This window comes from Cryptomeria japonica, chromosome 7 (genome assembly GCF_030272615.1).
Source record: "Cryptomeria japonica chromosome 7, Sugi_1.0, whole genome shotgun sequence".
In the NCBI taxonomy this organism is placed as follows: Eukaryota; Viridiplantae; Streptophyta; class Pinopsida; order Cupressales; family Cupressaceae; genus Cryptomeria; species Cryptomeria japonica.
In genome coordinates this window covers 518404841-518412437 of record NC_081411.1, presented here as the reverse complement: position 1 = coordinate 518412437, position 7597 = coordinate 518404841, and positions in this window count along the sequence as shown.

Here is a 7597-nt window from a genome sequence, read left to right as displayed (position 1 = left end):
ATTCCTATTGGTACAAATGTCTCTTAATAATTAATGCCATATATTTCTATGTGAAGCCTTTAGCAACTAATCTTTCCTTATGCCTTTCAACACCCATCATTGTTAAAATTATACTTGTAGACTCATTTGGTGCTAATCTCCTTCTTGTCATGTGAAAGATTTGTAAGCTCCCAAATATCATTCATGTGAATGGAATCCATCTCTTCTTCCATTTCTTGCATCCAAACCTCATTAGTACACACCTCTTTAAAAACATGATGGTTCAAAATCAACCTTGGTAAATAAAGTAAAATTAGTTGTCTCACCTCTTGGATTTTCTTTATCTACCTGATTTGTAATCCTTTGATAAATGTCAAGTTCTAAATATTCTTACCTTCCTTGTAGAACTTAGAGTTGAAGCTGGACTTGTACTTGGAATTCAAGAACTAAATGAGGGGTTGCTTGGTAGATTTGTAGTAGTTGGAACAAAAAAATTAGTGGGCTGCTCATGATCAATATCATCAATAATAACATAATTCAAAACAGATTTTGGTTTCTCAACATGGCCTTTTTGATGACCATAAACTCCCTCTTCATAAAAAACCACACCTCTTGACACAATAAGCCTATTAGCGAGAGTATTATGCAACCTATTACTTTCCTTACTATATCCAAAAAAATGCATGAATCTATTTTTGGATCTAACTATTTTCTCTTCTGATTAGGTACATGAACATAGGCTAAACAACCAAAAAATTTGAAATGATTTTAACATTATTCTTTTTCTCATGTCAGGCTTCAAAAGGAATCATATATATTTTCAAGTTCACTAGTGGGATTTCGATTCAAAATGTACACTATTGTAGCAACTACATCTCCCCAATAAGAATTGCTCAATCCCTTGGTTTGTAACAAGCTCCTTGCCATTTCCACTATTGTCTGATTTTTCCTTGTAGCTACTCCATTCTTTTCAGGTCTGTAAGAAATGGTGAGTTTCCTTCTGATACCATACATATCACAATAACTTCGAAATTTTTTTGAACAAAATTCTCCTCCACGATCAGTCCTTAAGCATTTGATTTTGCACCCTTTCTCATTTTCCATAAAATATTTAAACCTCTTGGATGTAACAAAGGCCTCATTTTAGTCTTCAAAAAATAAATCCAATACTTTTGTGAGTAATCATAAATTATGAAAGTGATAAAATATGATTACTTACCCAATTTTTTTTTTGCATAAAACCACAAATACGTGAGTGAACAAGCTAAAGTAGGTAATGGGCCCTCCATGCATTTCCCTTTGAAAATTTCTCCCTTGCATGCTTTCCTTTAGCACATCCTTCACAAATATCCTCGTGTTCTTCAAACTTAGGCAAACCAAAAACTAATGCTTTTGATGTTAGAATCTTCAAACTATGAAAATCTAAATGCCCATACTTGAGATGCCACAACCAACTTGTATCCTCATATGGTTGTTGTATTCATGAAACTTCAACAAGAACGTCTCACTCTTTTTCATAGGAACAACTATAACCACTTTATTGCCCTGATTCTTATCATAAATTGTACATTTCTTATTTTCAAAGATAGTTTTTGATAAAGATAAATGGATTTTACATGGACCCAAAACCAAAAGTTTTACAACAGCCGACCATCAGCCAAACCGACATGAAACAACATCAAAATAGGGGAGCAACTCCAAGTAGTCACAAAAACAAAGGAAACGCAGACAAACATGACAAAACTAAAGAAAAAGTTCTTAGTTAAGAGAGAGCACCAGATCCGTGTTCTTTTGGATGGAAATCCCGTCACTAGTACATTCGGGTCAAAATTTCGATGGCAAATCGTCGGAATTCCGACACAATTTCATTGCACTACCGACAAAAAAAGCTGTCGAAAACTTTGTGTCGAAAGTTCGACTCTCCTTGTGGTCATCACAATTCCGACATCACCTCCAACCTTTCCAACGACTGCCATGGATGCTCATACCCCGAAAGAATACCATCGCGATCTCGACCTATCGTTAGAATTCTGACTCCAAAGGGTAAAATTTTGATAGAGGAGTGCCGTCAGATGCACAGCATCCTCGTCGGAACTCTCCTTTACGATGGCCTCCAAGAGAGTTCCGATGAGGATGCTGTGCATCCGATGACACTCCTCTGTCAGAATTTTACCCTTTGGAGTCGGAATTCCGACGATAGGCTGATTTTTCGGAAAATTTTTTTTTATAGAAAAAGATTGACATTGGTATCTCTCTTCTATCTCTCTTCTCTATCCCTCTCTACTATCTCTCTTCTCTCTCCCCTCTCTAGGTCTCTTTCTCCATCCCTCTCTTCTTCTCTCCCTCTCTACTTTTCTTTCTCTACCCTCTCCAGGTCATTATCTCTTCCTCTCACCCTCTCTCTCTCTCTCTCACCTCTATAGGTCTCACCTTCCATTCCTCCATCATTACCCATGTTGTCAAGTTGCAAGATATTTCCCAAAGTACTTGGTTGCTAGGGTTGATTTGCTTAAGTGTTGGAGTTGGAGCTAGATGAGACCTGCATGATTAAGCTGTATTAAGTGATCAAGTCACCAAGATCTCAATTGTAAACATGACTAGGTTCTAGGGTTTTAGGGTAGCATAGGTCAAGATTGAGGTATGGTGGTCAAGAATTACCTTCCAATGACAAAAGACATCCAAATGATGAAGAATGAAGGCGATGAACTCATAGAAGTTTGGAGGAGATAATTTGACTAAGTTAAAATTTTGTTTAAGTCATGGTCATGATACTAGCTTGCTCATCAAGAGCAATTTGTGCGAATGAACCCTAGAAATGTGCCCATGCTAAAGAAGCAAGAATTCCAATAAAACCTAAGGCAATGCCAGTAAGGGGTCAAAATTAAAGAATTAGGGTACAAAAAACAAAATTTGGCTAAGTCGAGATGTTGCTCAAGGATGACCTAAATCATGGAGTGTAAATCAATCATGAAACATGAGAATGGATAGGTCTTGACCCAAGCAACACAAGTCACCCTTGTGATTCCAACAGATATCACATCACAATCATTGAGTCTATCTGCAATATAAAGTCAAGACCTAACTATTGGAATCTTGGAGTCATCCCATTTGATCACATAGTTTAGCACTTGGGAGGATTTTGTTCAAGAGAGGATAGAATACTTAGTATTTTATTTTGTGTTGCATAGTGCATAAAAAACACATCAACAGAAACCATTGAAAGGTTTGGTTAAATCCTTCGAATCACAATCTCTACGAGAAGCTATCAAGAGTGCCCAGAATTTGGAAACTTTAGTATCCAAGAACATAATTCATAAGGCACCACTTTTAGAGCAACCAAAGAAGCCTATCAATGTAATATTTTATTTACCTTGGATATGTTTTATCCTAAGTGTGATATTCCACTATTAAAAAGCTTAATTAGGTAATATTTTTACTTAGGTAGAATAAGATAATGAGTTGCACATTCTCCTTCTTTGATTGAGATTCTACTTTTTCCTTGTCACAAATTTGGAAACTTGGATAAGCAATTTCTTTTTTTGGTTTTCTACCTCTTCATGATCCTCATGGATTTGGAATCTTGGAAGCTATATATTGTAGGTTTTTCCTCGATTAACATATCAAATGAAACTATTGTGAGCTTTCATATCTTAACATACCAAGGTCTTAAGTTTGGGGACGACAGGGGATGACGAAGGGGGCGTGGTGGGATGCAAATATACATACAACTTAAAAAATTAATTATAAAAGGATGTGTATAGAATAAGTAGAACATCTGTAAATAAAAATTTGCCACACTATGTAAATTTTACAATAAACATTAAAAATATGTCAATGATTGCATTGAAATTTGAACATTAACAATGGTGGTAGAGTTTTGGAACCTTGGGAACAAACTAAGAATAAGTATAAGAATTGCAGATGAAACTTTGGCATACTAAGTGTTTAAACTAGTCAACATAAAAAAAATAGAAATGATTGCATTAACAATAAGAATGGTGGGTAGAGGTTTGGGGTCAATGGGTAGTGCCCCTTGTGGGGGGTTTGGGGCAGAGCCCCCATCAAGGTTAGGGGGCATTGCCAAACCTTTAATACGGATGACATTTTCACAATAATTTCACCATTTTTGTTTAGAATTGGAGTTTCTAATTGGGGGCCATGGGAGACTCATAGGCATCCTCAAGATGGTCAAGAGACTCCTTGGAGTCCCTAGGACGTCCCTAAGTGGTGCGGCAAGGGGATGTTTCCCCTAAGTATTGCATCCTGAAAAAATAGGGATTTTGGAGGGGGGGAAGGGGTCCCCATGTTTCAATGGTTTCGAAAGAGTCTAAGTTTTTTTTTTATCTTGTCATAACAAAATATACTCCTCTTGCATCCTTGGATGATTTGAAAATTGAAAACAATTTGACAAGAAAAAACTAACTTCTAAAGTTTAGACTTAGTTTTCTTTTTTTATCCAAGTCACTACAACATTTCAATGATCAAAGTAGCTTTTTTTTGGTGGTTTCTAAGCATCCAAAAGGCTTGAGAAATTCAATACTATCTTTCATTCCACCAAAATTGGAGATCAAGAAGCATGCTCACAAACAAGGATTTGTTTGTAACTTAAGGCAATCGACTAGTTTTCGGGGCATTTTCAGGTCTAAAGAACCTACCATTGTGTCAAAAAGGCCCATAAGACCCCATTTTCATCTAAAACTTGTCTCTTTTGGTCGTAGAAGCATTTAAGGAAAAAAAAAATCACACAACCAATGATATGCCTATACCATACATATTTGAGTTAAAATAAAAATAAAAAATTGACAAGGTTTGGAGACCATTGAACAATTTGGGAGATTGCTATTACATACACTCAATTTATAAAGTCTCAATTTGATGTACTTAATCTTCGAGAGGCCTATACAAAAGCATTTTGTAATTGTGAACTAAGATAAATTTCCATTTTTGGCAGTTTTCATCATGGATTATTATGGCAGATATATGTAAAAATACAACAATCTAAATAAGAATGGGAAGCATGTGGAGAATGGTTAAGACATGCATAAATAAAAGGAAAACAAAAATCTCTCAATGTGTATCACAAACAAATCAAGGAAAAAAGCTTTTAGGCAGGGGATCGATATGATCATAAAAATTTCAAAACTTCCAAAGTATAGAGCATTTGAGATTTTACAGAGAATGCGCTAATTCAGCTTTATTCATGATGAGGCATATTCACAACTTTTGCAGTCACACCATGGTGTTGTTTGTGTTCGCTCTATTGGACCCTGCAATTAAGATTCAATATACGTACATTATTCAATAAGATTAACTGTGCAACATAATGAAATATTGAAAAGTGTGTTATCTTATTGAGCTTCACTTTGTTTCGAGAATAGTTTAATATTCTCTACTTAACAGGGCCAACCACATGAAGGTGGAAGCTCATTTGGCCCCTCCCCCCCTCCCTAACATCACTCTAAATTCCCGTTAACATCTAACATTCATTCATTCTTTCATTCATTCTGTATGTGGGAAAAATGGATTAATAAAACTAAATATGTGAAAATTACGATAAATATCAATCCACACACACACACAGGACTTCTTGATGCAAGCTATGGAGTAACGTAGTGTTACTCAGCTTCCCAAGGAGGGTCCCATGGTTCTCTATCTCACAATGTCCCTCAAACCAACGTTTTTGCTCTCAGATTACTGAGCAAAATGGCTTAGGGATGGCAAATATGAGAACGAGAGAGATTTTTAATTGATTTTAGTATGAGATGAATGTTAAGCTATGTGCGATACTAAAATGCAATAAACTAAATGATAAGATGACAGGGTTAGTATGAATACTATCCTAGCATACTATATTTAATCTATAATTGAACTAAATGATAAAGAAAGTAATCTAAGCATGCATATTTAGACTAATTTCTATTCTAAAAGAGGCTAAATGATGAGCATATGAGAAAGCTTGAAATAATTTGAGCATAAGTGTGATGCTTCAAATTTGAAAGATGATTGTTTAGAATGGAGGAATGAGAGCTCTATTTATAGCAAAAACAGGGCAATGGATGGTCAGGATTGAAAGGTTTAATCAAGGGCCAGGTTTGAAAGTTGGGGATCCATGTGCACAATTTGTACCAATGAAATGGTGACAAGTGTCAACATAGGATTGGGTTGAGAGAAGAGGTTGGAGGCATTAAAGGCCTGAGAAGACCTCATGGTTATCTAAACGCTAAGGGTCAAGTCTAAATTAGGATTACCCACTGGATTAAGAGTTAATCCAAGGATAAACCTTTGTGCAAATGATTAAGAGATAATCGTGGTCAAAGCATTAATGGCCTGATGAGACCCTTGGGTTGGATAGAGGTTGAGTCAAAACAAATGTTTTAACCATGTGGGAGGGTTTGAATTAACCATTAATGGTTATTGGAGACTTTAGGGATTAAGTGGTTGAAGGTTGGAAGCCTTTAATGGTTTTTAAAGACTTTAAGGGTTTTAGTGGTTGAAGGTTGAAAACCTTCAATGGTTATCAAAGACTTTAAGGTTTTTGAGAAGTGACTTCCCTTTGCTTAGGGATGTGACAAATTTTAGAGGAGGGTTAGGTTAATTAGAAGCGATTTGAAGATTCTAGAAGGGATTAGGAAGGGGTTTGGGATTTTGCAAGTGGATGGGGGGGATAATAGGATTTAATTGAATTAAATGATTTTCATTCAATTTGGTTGCAATTTGGAGAAATTAAATAAATATGATTTATTCAATTTAGGATAACTATTTAATTAAATTTGAATTTAATTAAAAGTGGATAGGGGGATTTAATTGAATAAAATGATTTATTCATTAAATGGTATAGTGAATTTAATTTAAATAAATTGAGTAATTTATTTAATAAAATAGAAGAATGTGGATAATTTAATTAAATTGGATTTAATCAAATAGAGAAATGAACATAAAATATTCATTTAGGAATATGGTCATTTTTATACATCTACACATTCTTTCATCGATTATTAAAATATAACATTCATTCATTGTCACATAACGTCCATTAACACATAAAATTCATTAACTTTCATTAACACGCAACATTCATCAATAATCATCAACACATATCATTCATGAACATTCATTAGCACATAATTACATTCATTAACACATAAAAATCAGTCATTATCAAATAAAGTAGATTACAATCATTTCTTTCTTTGTTTTTTTTTTGAAGCTATGTAAAGTCTAAGTGGAGCATCGTCTTCTTCATCATTTCCCCCATCTTCAGATGTTTTGCCCTCTTCTTGTGCTCTTGATGTATGCCTAGTCCTATACAAAGGACAAGGATGCTGAACCAAAGGGGGGTCCTCTGCAATAAAAAAGAATTGGGTTAAATTCAAAACATTTTTTTATTATTCTTACAAGTATTTCATTAATTTAAAGAACACAACCGTTACACTCTTTACCTGATGGGGCCACATCATCTTCCACATCATTTTGTCTAGCCTCAACATCGACATGCTGAACACCCTCTAAATCCTCTGGAGTTGAAATACGAAACGTTACATTAATCAATACACCAATTGCAATTAAATTTGTTTAAAGGAATAACAGTGGTCCTCTTTACCTGATTGGGGAAAATCAC